The sequence below is a fragment of the Parasteatoda tepidariorum genome, chromosome 10 (genome assembly GCF_982258835.1).
Source record: "Parasteatoda tepidariorum strain Cologne lab strain chromosome 10, Ptep-v5.0, whole genome shotgun sequence".
NCBI lineage: Eukaryota > Metazoa > Arthropoda > Arachnida > Araneae > Theridiidae > Parasteatoda > Parasteatoda tepidariorum.
Window position 1 is genome coordinate 4,826,192 of NC_141764.1, and position 16,350 is coordinate 4,842,541.

General features: G+C 26.7%; 1 protein-coding gene across 1 annotated transcript in view; it reads left to right on the forward strand.

Moving 5' to 3' along the window:
* Positions 1 to 1,129: 1,129 nt before the first annotated feature.
* The window catches only part of LOC147802099 (26S proteasome non-ATPase regulatory subunit 3-like), a 38,036-nt gene continuing 22,815 nt past the window's right edge, over positions 1,130 to 16,350 (forward strand). Inside the window, exons 1-12 of the mRNA XM_087153006.1 lie at positions 1,130 to 1,347; positions 1,527 to 1,744; positions 1,924 to 2,142; positions 3,093 to 3,246; positions 3,826 to 3,884; positions 3,971 to 4,047; positions 5,088 to 5,241; positions 9,296 to 9,479; positions 11,220 to 11,291; positions 12,255 to 12,416; positions 12,496 to 12,566; positions 14,919 to 15,070. The gene's annotated coding sequence lies outside the window, so the exon portion shown is untranslated. The remainder of the gene's footprint in view (positions 1,348 to 1,526; positions 1,745 to 1,923; positions 2,143 to 3,092; positions 3,247 to 3,825; positions 3,885 to 3,970; positions 4,048 to 5,087; positions 5,242 to 9,295; positions 9,480 to 11,219; positions 11,292 to 12,254; positions 12,417 to 12,495; positions 12,567 to 14,918; positions 15,071 to 16,350) is intronic.

The window sequence follows — 16,350 nt, forward strand, 5'->3', positions numbered from 1 at the left end:
ACATATGGCTTGCGCCTAATTTTGGCCAATTACCTTCGCACATTGAAATTTTCTGCTGCAAGCGCTCTTTCGTGATTGGCTAGAGATCTTCTTTCTCTAGTTTCGAATATAGTTTTCATTCTTTTCACTGTCACTGTGGCAAAAGCATGGTTTTTGTTTACTATTAAATGCTCTTGAATATGGTGGGTAAATGAATTTGGATTTTACTTTTCATTTGCTATAGTTTATTTTTATGATCTATCTTTTCATTTGTTTTTAAAACATCTTTCATTTTAATAAAACCTTATTTTTTTACTTTTTTCTAAGAAGTAAATTAAAAAAAAAATTGTGTTTTCAACTGTTTATTAAACTGAAAGTATAGTAAATAATTTAAATAATGGTTTAGGATAAATATTTCTCTAAATCCTAACCTTTGATACAGTGGCTAGAAGAATTCTCATTTTAATTTTCACTTAATATTAATTTCTTTTTATGATTCATTATTTAGTTTACTTTAATGGTTTCAAACATTTTCATTCTTTTTAATTATTGTTATTACCCCTTATCTAATTTAGGATAAAAGTTTTTAGTTTTAGAAAAAATGTACTTAAAAGTAACACATCACCGTTTTAGTTTTCAACCTTTAAATAAAATAAAGATAAAGTAATTAATTCTAATTAAATTAATTTAAGGAGAGGTCCAAGTTAAATAAAATTATAATATCTTTTATTAAATATATTCATTGCTGCATTTTAGTTTTCTACCTCATATGAAATGAAAAATGCCATGTTTAGTTCGCATTGAAAAGTGTTTCAAAATAAATAAAAATAATTTTTCTTCATCAATTTTGTTATAATATTAAGTCATAACTAAGGGGCTTAGCTCCCTGTTCGCTGCCGCTCTGCAACTCCGATGATTGCTTTGTAATAATTGTTCCTTTGCAGAAATTTTTTTCTACTAAAGTTAAAATTATTCACTTAACATCTTTGTAGCAAGGTAATGATTTGCCTTGACTAGCCCTATTAAAGGGAGGAGTAATATCAACCTACAAAAGGTTATTCGTAGATTTTTTTTTTCAATTTTGTTAACTATTATGATTTCAACATACTTTATATGAAATGTTAATTGCTATTATTTTTTTCTTTGTTAGTGATGTTCTCTTCTCTTTGGAGAAAAGTCCTGGAAAAACTTATTTATTGGATCTTCATATGTTGTTTTGGAATATGCTGAATTTATAGCAGGAATTGGGTTGGATGTCACGGTTCATTCTATCTTGCTTCGAGGTTTCGATCAAGACATGGCTGAAAGAATTGGCAACTACATGCAGGGGAAGGCATAAAATTTCTCAGACCTTGTGTTCCTACAAAGGTATCTATACATTTAGATTTTAAAATGACTTTTAAGCTTCAACTCGCCCTATTAAAGGGAGGAGTAATATCAACCTACAAAAGGTTATTCGTAGATTTTTTTTTTCATTTTTGTTAACTATTATGATCTCAACATACTTTATGTGAAATGTTAATTGCTATTATTTTTTTCTTTGTTAGTGATGTTCTCTTCTCTTTGGAGAAAAGTCCTGGAAAAACTTATTTATTGGATCTTCATATGTTGTTTTGGAATATGCTGAATTTATAGCAGGAATTGGGTTGGATGTCACGGTTCATTCTATCTTGCTTCGAGGTTTCGATCAAGACATGGCTGAAAGAATTGGCAACTACATGCAGGGGAAGGCATAAAATTTCTCAGACCTTGTGTTCCTACAAAGGTATCTATACATTTAGATTTTAAAATGACTTTTAAGCTTCAACTCGCCCTATTAAAGGGAGGAGTAATATCAACCTACAAAAGGTTATTCGTAGATTTTTTTTTTCATTTTTGTTAACTATTATGATCTCAACATAATTTATGTGAAATGTTAATTGCTATTATTTTTTTCTTTGTTAGTGATGTTCTCTTCTCTTTGGAGAAAAGTCCTGGAAAAACTTATTTATTGGATCTTCATATGTTGTTTTGGAATATGCTGAATTTATAGCAGGAATTGGGTTGGATGTCACGGTTCATTCTATCTTGCTTCGAGGTTTCGATCAAGACATGGCTGAAAGAATTGGCAACTACATGCAGGGGGAAGGCATAAAATTTCTCTGACCTTGTGTTCCTACAAAGGTATATATGCATTTGGATTTTAAAATGGCTTTTAAGCTTCAACAGTATTTAAAATTACATAAAATTGTTCTGATACATTTACTCTTTTTGTTATTGTCTTTTTGTTATAAAATATTCGAGTTTGAAATAATAATAAAAATTGATCTTTCTTGATATTTTTGCAAACATCATATTAAAATGGTATACAAAGCAACCATTTATTTTATTAAAAATGTTTTTTAAAATATTGTCCTAAATTTGATTGAAGCTGTAATTTTGTTAACTATAAGGATAAGTATCTGTTTCATTATCTGAACAAAATTCCATGTTCAAAGCTTGGTCTGCCAAATTCATAACTTTAGGAAATACTGATGCAATGCTTTAAATAAAGTACTAAAAATGAATTTTAGTTCTAATGCTGTAATAATCAATAAAAAATAACATACTTTTTTCATTTGTTTCAATATAATGGGGCTTAACATTTTACAGTATGCTTATTAACGTAATGCTGCATTAACTAAAATAGTATATAATGAAAATGCTCAAAGGGAGTATAAAGTACTAGTATAAAAGTATTCGGTATAGCACTTCATTCCTATTTATTCTTTTGATTGTGGTAGTCATAATGTATCTTTATCTCGATTAAAAAATGGAAAAAAAATTTCTTTCACTCTTTGTCTTGACCCATTCAATAACTACATTATTTAGATTATTTTTAAAACTATCCGAACATAAGTTTGGGGACACTCTACTTTTTTAAAGAAGTTATAGACATCTTCTGTTCATACTAAGATTATTTTGATTAAATAAGTAATGAAAAATTAAATTTTGGAAAAAGTTTTTTGAAAAATCAAACTTTGTTTCTTAAAAAATTAAAACTTATTTGGTTTAAATCAGCCAACCTTGCCAGATTATAATGATTTGTATGAATTTATTCAGAAATTGTCTACATTTATTACTTTCTATTTTAGAAATGGTAAAATTCGTGTTGTGAATAAACAAACTAATGTTCCATACATCTATGCAATTGATGATATTTTGGTGGGAAAGCGAGAATTGACTGCTGTTGCAATAGAGGCAGGGTTGCTACTTGCTCGTCGATTGTATGGAAATAGTTCTACCCAGGTATATTATTTTTCTCAATTGTCATTATTTTATCAAGAAATTGTGACTATCCAATTTGTATATTTATTCAACAGATTGGTACTGGTAGTAAATAGAGTGCATGTCTTGTATTAAACTGAACTAGTGTCCCCTGCATCAATACCAAATGAGTGCTCCCTCCCATTACCCTCTTTTATAAGAATATATTTCCTTATCATATATAGCAAATATGGCTTTTTTGGTACAGACGGTACAGACATGGTGCCTAAAGTTCGGTAAGAAGGACATTTCAGCCTTGATGTATATTGCATTACAAAATTATTGCATATTGAACATTTATGAGGAATAAATTCATAACTTGATTATACTTTTGAAATAAAAATTTTTTTTTGTGCACTTTGTATTGTTTTCCTATGAAATAGTTTTTTTTTTATTTACTCTACATTTTATGGAAATATATTGTTATTCTTTCGTGTATTATAAATTTTTTTTAAATTCTTTTTTTATTAGTTCAATGTGCTTGCTCTTAAAAATAAGGACCATTTGTATGTGTACAGAATAGGTTGTTTCTTAAATGTTTGTAATTGCTTTATTTTATAGATTGAGAAAAATGAATCTGCTGAAAATCAGGTGAAGAAATTGCTGATGAATATGATATAGTAAGTAATCATGCTTGATGTCTTGATACAATTATGCTTTATTTTGTTATGCTATTTTGTAAATTTTTTACCAACAAATTTTTCAGGCATTATTAGCTATTGGTGGTGATTTCTGTACTACTGGCATTGGATTAGAAACTGTTGGTGTAAAAGTTAATCCCAAGTATGTAATTTTTATTTATTTATTTTCTTTTTCATGACTGCATTTTTTTAAGTCATAACACTTGTTTTTAAAAAGTTCTTACATCATATAAAATAATGCTTTTTATTGAAGACTATACTATTTTCGCAAGTGTTTTGCAATCTGAAAAATTTGTAAGCATTATAAAATTTTTAGAACTTCTACTCAAAATTTATGGAGTTCATTAGACTGCCAAATATTAGCATGATTTTTCTGACTGAAGCTTTTTAATAGCAATAAATTTAAAAATTTGAAAATTTTGGAATTTAAATTGATTAAAATTTAAATCATTTATTTACATTAGTATGTAAATTTTTCAATTAATTATTTTTTAAGCAATTGATGTAAATTACTGATATTTTTTTTTTAAATAAACTGATTTAAGTCAGGATTTCAATTATGAATTAAATTAGAATGTTAAATTAAGCAATGCTTTAAATAAAGTACTAAAAATGAATTTTAGTTCTAATGCTGTAATAATCAATAAAAAATAACATACTTTTTTCATTTGTTTCAATATAATGGGGCTTAACATTTTACAGTATGCTTATTAACGTAATGCTGCATTAACTAAAATAGTATATAATGAAAATGCTCAAAGGGAGTATAAAGTACTAGTATAAAACTATTCGGTATAGCACTTCATTCCTATTTATTCTTTTGATTGTGGTAGTCATAATGTATCTTTATCTCGATAAAAAAATGGAAAAAAAGTCTTTCACTCTTTGTCTTGACCCATTCAATAACTACATTATTTAGATTATTTTTAAAACTATCCGAACATAAGTTTGGGGACACTCTACTTTTTTAAAGAAGTTATAGACATCTTCTGTTCATACTAAGATTATTTTGATTAAATAAGTAATGAAAAATTAAATTTTGGAAAAAGTTTTTTAAAAAATCAAACTTTGTTTCTTAAAAAATTAAAACTTATTTGGTTTAAATCAGCCAACCTTGCCAGATTATAATGATTTGTATGAATTTATTCAGAAATTGTCTACATTTATTACTTTCTATTTTAGAAATGGTAAAATTCGTGTTGTGAATAAACAAACTAATGTTCCATACATCTATGCAATTGGTGATATTTTGGTGGGAAAGCGAGAATTGATTGCTGTTGCAATAGAGGCAGGGTTGCTACTTGCTCGTCGATTGTATGGAAATAGTTCTACCCAGGTATATTATTTTTCTCAATTGTCATTATTTTATCAAGAAATTGTGACTATTCAATTTGTATATTTATTCAACAGATTGGTACTGGTAGTAAATAGAGTGCATGTCTTGTATTAAACTGAACAAGTGTCCCCTGCATCAATACCAAATGAGTGCTCCCTCCCATTACCCTCTCTTATAAGAATATATTTTCTTATCATATATAGCGAATATGGCTTTTTTATTTTATTATTCCCGGTTAGTAAAGTATGCAAACCAGGAAGATGATGGGCTTAATAAGAATATAGACATTACTTTTCACAATGATTCTGTTTTTCTTTCGATAATTTAAAGATTGAGGAAATTTTTGTATTTTTGCTTGTTTCATAAGAAAATTTTCTCATTTTTATTCCATTCTTTTTCATTTTGTTTCTCTACTGTTTATTGATTGCATATGTTGCTATAGTGCTGACATTTTTCATAAAAGCAAACATATAACAAATGCAGGCATTATTAGTTATCTAATGTATATTCCAGAAATTTATTTCTTATAATTATATTTCTAAAATCTATTTAATTAAATTATTTGGTTTTATACATTGTTTCTATAAATATGATTATTAATAACTTTAACAAATATCAAGACAAACATGTTGATTTTGTAACTTTACAGATTGTAATCTCTATACAGTTTAATCGCTCCTTACTAAAACACAAATCTTTCTTTAAAATTTCAGGGGTGCTTTATAAGTATTTTACTGTATTTGATTTTTGTTGAGAATGATTAGATCCATGATTAAAAGAGTACCAATTAATAAAGGAGAAATTGAATATTACAGTAAATTTTTTATTTATAAATAAGTTAATATGCTTCTTATACTGTCCTTACAACACACTAATGAAATGTTAATTCAGGGCTATGAATGTCCATGGAGTTTTTGAAATTAATAACGATCACTCATTTCAACACAAATCTTTTTCAATCCATTATATGGCATTACGAAAACTTAATTCATTGATGCTATTATTTTTTTCCTTATCAGCAATGTAATTTTATGAAATAGTTCTTATTAATAAACATTATTTCCACTTTTTTTTATTCATTTATTTATTTAAATTTAAGATATGCTTCTTAAAACATTAGATTGATAACTACGAACTCTACTGGTTTTTCCAGTAGACTACTGGATTTTGCCAATTTCTCCTGGTCAACTGGTTTCATAAAAATCCTGATTTTTGTATATTTTAGAAAATTGCCTAAAATTGGGTAAATTTCCTTAAAAAATCCCACCTGAAATAAAAATTTTATGCAGATTATTGCTTGCTAGAATATTAAAAGAAGTGCTACTAATACATAATGAAGCGAGCCTCATTTATCTAAAATATTAAGTTTATTTTCATTCCGAATTTGCTTTTTAAATTAATTAAATAATCTTTTAACTATCTTTGATGCATTAAATGCCTATTTACTATTCAAAATTATGAGTTAACATTATACATATCATTTCAAGTTCATTTAATTTTAATCATAACTGGAAAATGTGGCAGTTTTTCTATTTTGATCCCTAAAATTCCCTATGCTTAAAATATTTAGTACACTTTGCGACAATTATCATGAAATTTATATTATTTCGTAAAATCTACTGGATTTTTTCCTATCCATGTTGGCAGCTATGTAAATTATTTAAACACGTTTTGACTTAATGATAATGTATTTAATCAACAAAAAATATAGTCTTTATTTATTTTATTTTTATATAATGAAACTCTTTAGTTACATAATATTGAATAAATTTATGTAGAATATATTAAAATTTTTACTTTTAAAAATATGCTGCATTTATTTTAAATTTTTTATACATTAACAAGTTAACTCCAATAAAATTAACTCCACAAAATATATAAACAATAATTTGATAAAATTAATTTTTATTCAAAGACTAAAAATGCTTCGCTTTCAGAGGTGTTAGATTTTATTATTAGAGGTAATTTGTTTTTAATACATACAGTTGGATTTCAATCATGTGCTTAGAAATTGAAATTTCATCTAAACGTTCAGAATGTGATGTTAAGCAATTTAGAAAATTCAGTTTTCATAAATTTTTTTTTCTATTACATATTACTGATTAGCCGCATTATGTTAGTGTATGTATGTGAATAATAAGTTCTTAAACAGTATTACCCTTATTTTATTGTCTTGAGATGCTTATGGGCAAACATGTGTATACATGACCTAACTCTTTTTTAATAGTTGTTTTGCACTCTATTAACACTTGATATTTGTTTAAATATACTTTAAATGTTATGTTGTAAAATAAAATATGTAATTATTTTAATACTATGGGGAGATTTAAATGGAGTTATAAGTTTAGAAAAAACAAATCTTATTGGTTGCTTCTTCCAGGATTGTAAATAACTGGATGAAATGGAAAAAAAACTAATAGACTTGTTCTGCAATAAGTATCATAGATATATTTCAAGCTTAAATTTAATATTCTAGGAATTAACTGTAGTAGAACAGAATTAATTAAATAGTAATATAATTTATTTAATACAATAGAATTTAAATATAATATAGTATCAGAAAACTAACAATTTTTTCATAAATACTTAAATAAGAAACAATTTATTTATTTCTGTTTTATATAGAGATTTAAAATCAACATATATTAAAGAGTAGTTTTTGAGAAGTCATACTTAACACTATTTGATTATTAAAAATTAGCGTGTTATTTGTAGTTTTAAATTTTTAAGAAATTGGTTAGGTTTAATTTTAATAAGTTTGATTCAATTTAAATTTTCGCTTATTTTAAAAAAAGATCTATTAAATAGAATGGAAATTACTAGTATTATTTAAGCAAAATTGTTTAAGCTAATTGTATTATTAAGCTAATTGTATTATTTAAGCTAATTGTATTATTTAAGCTAAATTTTGTGTTTATCAATGGTAGAGCTATAAGTTAAATTATTACTGATGTTATTATTAAAATATGCGAAAAACTGAATTGCTTATTGTAAAATTTAAAGCAATGATTAACGCTTAACCCATCAGAAATATCCATTTCGTTTTTTGCTCATCCCTATTTAATTAATTAATTAATATTTGAAAAAAAAACTGTATTATTTTGCTAACGATCTATTGTTTCTTGTATTGCGAAGATTTCCTCCGTACTTCTGTCAAGATGGCCACAAACTTCTTTCCCAATGGTCACAAGCAATAGCACTCTAGAAACCATAAAAATATTTCAGAAAGGAACAAGTTTGAAGGGCACAATCGTAATTTTCCCTGGTTGGATGGCTATATATTTTATTCTTTTTTGTATGTACTTAATTTAAATACAATGTAGAGTAGTCTAGAGTTATTTAATGTAGAGCTTGTCTAGGCACCTGGATAATTATAGTTGGTATGAATAGGTACTGTTGTGGAATAATGCTCCTTTGAATTTTTTCTTGTATGCAGATGTTTTTTTTTTTTTTTCTTATGAAAAATTTCAGATGTGACTGTATTCAATCAATCTGTGTCCCTATTAAGGTTTTTATGAATTATTTGCAAACGTACTCTAATTTAGCATCATAGTTGATAGTTTTGTTTCTTGTCTCATTACCTGCAAACGCAATGCATCCATTTCTTATAAATATGGTATTGTTTAATTGGTTGAGTGGATTTAAACCTAATGATTTTTAAAACCTAAAACTACAGATTAGTTTATTAAAAATAGAAACATTATTTTTTTCCACTATGTTTAAAACTATATTTTTTTCTTTGCACTTTATTTTTCAACTCCTCAGTGCAGTAGGGTGAGTAAAATTTTAAGAATTAATTCTTTTCTTAAAGAAAAATTCACTTGGCAAGAAGTGAAACTGAACTTATGTAAAAATACTGTAAGAATATTTTGTTTCATTCTCTTTTACTCTTATAATACATAATAGATATAAAATATAATATTTATTCATTTTTAATTTTGACTTCTTGTAATAATAAAAGAGCTGTTATATATTTATGAAAGAAAGAAATTTTTTAAAATCTGTTGCTTGTATTTATATCTTTAGATCAGTTTTTTTTGTGAATATTTTTTAGGTTCAGTTCCACCATGACTATATCAAATCAACTTGTAGTCCCTATTGTATTATGGGGTAATGAGGCCCCAACACACTGTGTATCTGCTATTCATTTAACTCATGATCAAAGAACTTTAGTTACTGGCTGTAATGATGGTCATATTTGTGTTTGGAATGTATCAACATCAGATAAAGGTTTGCAGGTATGTATAATGTTACAATATTTCAGGCTACAAGTTTGCATTTAATATTCCATATTTCCAAAAAAATAGCCTTAAATTTTAGAATGACTGAGGTTCTTAAGTGATTAAGACATCTTTCTGGCTGACAAATAAAACTCTTCTTGGATTTTTTAGAAAAATAGTATGATCCATTTACATGAGGCCATCAACTGTTGTATAAATCATGAAGTCATAGTGATTTAGAAAACTTTTTCAACTTGTCAAATTTTTGTCATTTAAGTAGGAAATGGCCTTTGTGTTTTGGGATGTTAAAGCAATCAAGTCTGTCAAATTCATGAAGACAATATAAGACAATAATTACTTTTATAGTTTTCTAGTAGACCAGTTTATACAGAAGGGTTTGTGAAATGTCATGTTGTTTCAAATTGTGATGTTTAGATGATAATATTGTTGAAAATTAGTGATTGATGCATGAATAATATTTACGGTGTAATGAAACTTTTTTTTATATTTATTCGGTGTTAAAATTTTGTGCTTCATGTTTCAATGCAAAAGTTATTAAAAAAAATTTTTTTAAGCATTTACTGATAAGATTTTAATGCAAACTATTGTTACCAAAATGAAATTTTTATTTAGGAAGCTGTATTTTAATTTTAAAGGGATATTTAACAATTTAGCTTGCATGATTAACCCATCGATTTACTAATATTTCCCCCATAGTCAACCTTATATTACCGTTGAATTTTAGGAAAATAAACATACTTTCTCTCTAGTCTTTTCTCCAAATTATAATTTTCTTTTTAATACACTAAGAAAAAGTTACCACTGCTCAGTTCTTCTCACGCTGGCAATGTTATAACGGATTTGAAAGCTGCAACCCACTATGAGCCAACTACATGAGCCTATGGGTTATTACTATAAGCTAGCTGTGTTTGCAATCAGGGTAAAATAAGAATTGCAAACACATAGCTTTTCTCAACATAAGAAATGTTAGATGAAGATTAACTATATTAGCAACTGCCACCATATACAGATTTATTACTTGAATTTTATGTTATTTGAAAAATAGTTGTTAAATATTGTGGACCATTAGTTTTAGGTACATTTAATTTCCAGTTGTTATTTCTATAAATAGTTTTAAATTGCTAGCGGTTAATAATATGCATTTTTTTCCGACACAGACTGGGCCTTTTGCATCCAAAAGGGTTAAGAAAAATCAATTTCTACACATGTCATATAATTACATTTACTACTGTAAAAATTTATATATATCTTGTTAAAATTATTATATTTTGCTCCCGTAAAAATATCCTAAGTGTTTTATTATGGTCATTCATTGTATCGCATAGGAAACAAAATATGATATATTGTTAGTACCATACTAAAAATACGAACCTGTTTATTGCCAAAGTTCATGGTTTTGGCGTGATGCCGAGGAAGGTTAAAGATTCTTATTGTAACTTTGATATATATATTTTTTTGCTCATTCATTGTACAATTGCAAATATTTTTCAAAATATCTTGATATTTTTTAATCAAACATGCTTTAAATTGAATTTTTTAGAATTTTTGTTTCGACATTATAAGCTATATCTGAATTTTAATTACAAAGATTATTAGAATTTATTTATCTTCAACTCATGTTTTTAAATTTTAATTCAAGGATGGAAAAAAAAAATTATTTATAATTCCATACATTTGATATTGTAATATATATTTATACATTTTACTTAATTTAATATCTCTATTCTGACTATTTAGAGAGATGTCTTTATGGGATGTAACTGGTGGTGGTTGTCTTGAGAGTTGCAGTATATCCACACAGCCATTCATGTATGACTTTTTATTATTTTGAAATTTTTCTCATATTTTAAAATGTATTTTTAGTAAGATATTGTTTTCAAATCATGTCTGATATTAAATAAGACTGAAAGGTTGGGAAACTCTTCATTGGGAGTATAAGCTAATTTTAAAGGAATTTTTGCTTGTGGGTCTATTTAAATTTGATGAATCCACAATATCTAAGTATTATGCTATTATTAATAGTTTAGTTATTTCTTTCTGGTAATCTATTGCTTACTGTCTGATATACATATAGTAAAACGCATTAGCTTTCCATTTAAATTGTTGGCATCAGTTAGAAAAATTAATATGGATCTGATGTTAGGGATAAAGAATGTTTCTAAACTATCTTCTCTCCCCCCCCCCCCACTGAACAAATTTATGTGGAATTGGAGTTTTGCTCTACTAGGAAAGGTTAACCCCTTCTCTGTCGGCATCTCATGCGTTCGGCGTTTCTGTGCCCGTATGGTCGGTGTTGCATGCCTTGCGACAAAGAGAAATCATATAATTGAATTCTTTGTCACTTATACACCTCTTTAAATTTTGTGATTATTTTTGTATTTCCGAATATTGCTAAGAAGTGGTGTCCCACTATGCATGAATGCCACTTTCCCCAGAATTTTCCTACTTTAACTAGTGGGAAATTTAACTAATTTTTTAAATGAATGAGATAACATTTAATATAGATCTGCAGTCAATAAAATACATTTTTTTGTGTTAAAAAACGGCTGTAATGCAAGTGAACTTCAAGTTTAATAAGGTTGCAATATTTGATTAAGATTACTGCATATGATTTAAGCATTCATAAAAAGGCGGCTAAAGTGGTTGACGATAAAAAACATTGGGTGCAGATGGGCAACAAATCAGTCATTTTTATAAAAATTAATTTTATTCAAACTGATTTTAAAGTCCTTTATTATACTATGTTAACTAATTATAATTTTTGTGTTTCAGTCTTATCATGTGTCTAAATCGAATAATGTGCGGCTGTTTTGCAATGGTTATAATGCAGAGATTCTTGTAATGGATATTCTCATGTTAGATATTCTATTCATTTTATCCTCACGTGTTAACCCTGATTGGATGAGTGCAATACGCGTCCTGTGAAAAGTCATGGTAAATATGCCACTTGAACTTAACAGAGAAGATAAAAGCTTAATTGTTGTCCAGTTTTAATTTCTTTTCCTTTTTCTAGAAGACATCGTTGTTGGTTTGTCTGCTTCAGATTATATCAAAGTATGGACAATTACTGGAAATGAAGCTAAAGTAATTATATCTTTTTTTTTTCATAAATAAAATAGTTCTCTGCGGCTAATTTGTGTGGGTATTTTCTGATTTTAATTGTTTTGTTAAATAATCTTGCATAGTTTGTCAAATATGTTGAAGTATAGAAAAATAAATGCAAAATGCTGGATGCATTAAAAAAGTACTCAAATACTTTTTGTTAGCATGCTGAATTGTAAAGCTTTTTTTGGAAGTTGTGAAACTTTTTTAGCATTATAAATATATCTCTATCCAAGGAAGTCTTTTAAATTTTTCTATTGCTTTGCAAGGACTATTTTCAAATATCATTTTTAAAATATGTTAATTTTCACTTCAAGACATCCGACTGGGTTTGATACTTTTTTTTGAAATAGTATTAATTAAAATTTTATCTTTATAAACAAGGGTCCTGAAGTTTTAAGTTTAAATTAAAGTTTAAAAGTTCATAAAATATTTTTTCAAAATAATTTTCAAATTTAAGTTTAAAAACTACCAATTTTTCATGTCAGGCAAACAGCTCTAAAACAAATTGCAGTGCATAAATATCAAAATTAATTTTTTTCTTGATCAATAATATTGTTACTCATGTTTTGACTTAAAATTTTTAAAAAATTTCAACTATACAATGAAATGGAACTAAATATATTGTTTAATATTGACTTTCAATAGAAAAGTTCTAAACATTTTTACTTTAAAAATTGATAAAAATAGTAAATTCTCACTTAGACCTAGCTTTTAGTTCAAAACATAGTTAACGTTATACAAATCTGCATACAAAGTTTCAAAAAATTTTAAAATAAACTTTTTCTGTATTGCATGTCTCAAATGCGACTTTTTTTTCAGAAGATGCATTTAAAATACTAGAAACTTCTGACAGCAAATAGAAAAAAAAACAGTTTTTCAAAAATTTATGTCCGAAATTATATTTGCCTGGAGCGTATTATTTATTTTAATGAAAATTATTAAAATACTTAAAGCATAACAAACAACATTATAGTTTCACTTTAAGGAGTTTATTTCCTTTTCTGTTTTGTCTCTCGACATATGATAAAATAAATATAGCTTCATTTCTAAAAATCGGAGAAAGAGTTTTATTAAAGAGTTTTGGAAAGCTAATAAACAAAAGTTTAAATATTAATCATAATAAAATTTTTGTCGAAGCAGCTAATTTTTTCCCAGACAGATATCTTAAGTGTTAAAATAATGGTAAAATGTGTTTTTCAGTTTGATGTACTGATTTCTTATTTAATAATGTGAAGTAAAGTTTGGTTTAAGTGTGAGAAAACAACATGATGAGACTGAAATTCAGAAAAAGTTAGAATTCTAGCATAAAGAATAGTATATCATTCTGGATTTTCTTCATGTGCAGACCAAGAAGAAATATAACATTTGCTTGCCCAATTTTTCGAGTATTTATTATTATTTTTTTTTTGTAATTATATTAACCATACTAGAGTAATCATACTAGTTTACTAAAGTAAAGCTAAATTGTAAATTGTAATTTATGCCTTTATTGATTTAAAATTGACTTTTGTTGTTGCCTGGTATTTCTTTTTCTTTACAACTTATATAATAATATAAATAAATGTTTTATTAGTAATATAAATAAATATTAATGTTTTGTTATATGTTTAATTTGTAGACTTTTAATTTAAGGCACTTGTAGTTACTCTAAAAAAATAATTGGAATGAGAAAAATTAAATTTCATGGTTTATTGAACTTAAGTTTAGGTAATTATTATTTCATGTAGAAGTCTAAATTTTAAATCAATTAAATAACTTTGAGTAAACAGCATTGTTGAAACATAGTACAATAATATTATAATGTTGTTCATGATTAATTTGTACCTTTGATCAATCTCTTATTGAAAATTGTGGTTGGACTTACAGTTGTGACTTACCTTAACTGGCTTGTTGTCAACTATAGATTTTTTGCTGTTATTAATAGATTAGTTGGAGTACATCAAATATAAATTAGGTGAATGCATAAAAATATTTAATTTATTTTATATTTCATTTAATTTATATCTTATTTAATTTATATTTTGTTTAATTTATATTGGGAACTTTATATTGCTACTTATATTTTGTTAATAGCTACTTATATTTTTATTCACCTTTTAGGGCGGGGTTAGCAATAATTTTTTTAACTTATTAATTTTATGTTTAATTTTGATACACAAACAATACTAAATATATCCAAGTTATAAGGATGAGGTATTATTCAAAATTTAAGAATTATACTAATTAATAATTTGTAGTGCTTTAATTTATTTTGCAATTTATATAAAATATTGTTTGAATTTTTGTCTTAATTTAAGTGTTTTTTTTTAAAAACCTATTTTATTTTAATAGAATGAACCAGTTTATGAAGATGAGTCAAAGACAATTCGATGCCTGAATGCCCTGAAATTGACCTGTTGTGCTTTTAATCAAAGGACACTTCTTATTGAGTATAGTAAAGTGCGGCAAGCTCACTTCTTATTGTTTGTACCAAATATTGGCAGGTAAATATAACTATAATCAGCTCTGTTGTGTTGTTTCTAATGCCACTTGCTAATCCAGCAAGCCTGCTTATTTGAACCAAGCATATTTAGGGCATATTGTGCATTACTTGTTTTTCAGCTGAGCTATCTGTGGCCAAAAATACGACATCAGTCACTCACACGTCACAACCCAATTATAAATAATCAGCTCTAGCACATATAATGTTATTAATTTAAAATTTGTTCATACGTTAAATAATAATTTATTTTGTTGTTGATTAATATAAAATATTTGCTTCCAGTTCATCAATGTATGTAAAAGAGATGCAGTGAAATTCAAAAGCAATTTGTCAAATGTTTTGCCATAGTGAGAAAAATAACATATGCATACATTACATGTATATATTATATGTATATATCTGCGAATAATAAAATAGTGTAATATGCAAAGTCTTTAAATGATTCTAATAAGATCAGGATACAAAGGTTATCTAGAAATCAAGTCACCCACAGCACATTAAAAGAGACAAATTTTATTACCTGAAAAGATATATTGCAAAATATATACCAATATTTCTGTTACTTCTCAACTTAAATATCACTAGAATTGTAAAATTTAATAGGAATGGTAGGTAACTTTTTGTAGTCCAGTGTGATCGAAGTGTGCTAGCTGGAAATGGAGTCACCTCATGACAGATTTTTTCTGGAATTCATTATATGTGAGTGAGTGATTTCATAGAGCTAGAGCAGGACAATACCAGCAGTAAGCATACCATGCTTCTGATTCTGAATTGCTTCTCATAAGTTTTCTAGGGTTACTCTATAACTTTCAGCATTCACCACAGCACCCTCAACAAGAAGTCAACAAACAGAATGCCTTTCCTGTCCTAGGTGACCTTAATTTTAGTGTGGATACTGTTTACCTGAATTTCATTTGGCATAGAGGTCTTTTATGTTACCAATGCATCAAGTATTTGCTTGATTTCAGGGATGGCACTTCAGTTCTAGTTCCAGACTACAGATTTTCTATGATACTGGAATACAAAAACATATTGTACAGTATGACCAGTGTTCCTTTGTTAGAAGTAGCTCGAATATTGCTGTATAGATGTTTCCAAGTAATTATTATGACCACATATTCTGGTGTGTAAGTCGATCTGTTATTTTTGATTAGGAAATAGCTAATATTTGGTATGCTGGGCGTATAAGTGGACCACTCAAAAAACCGAAAATAAACATTTTTAAAATTAAAGAAGGAAAAAACATACAAAACTTAATAAGACTGCAAAATTTTGCAAATT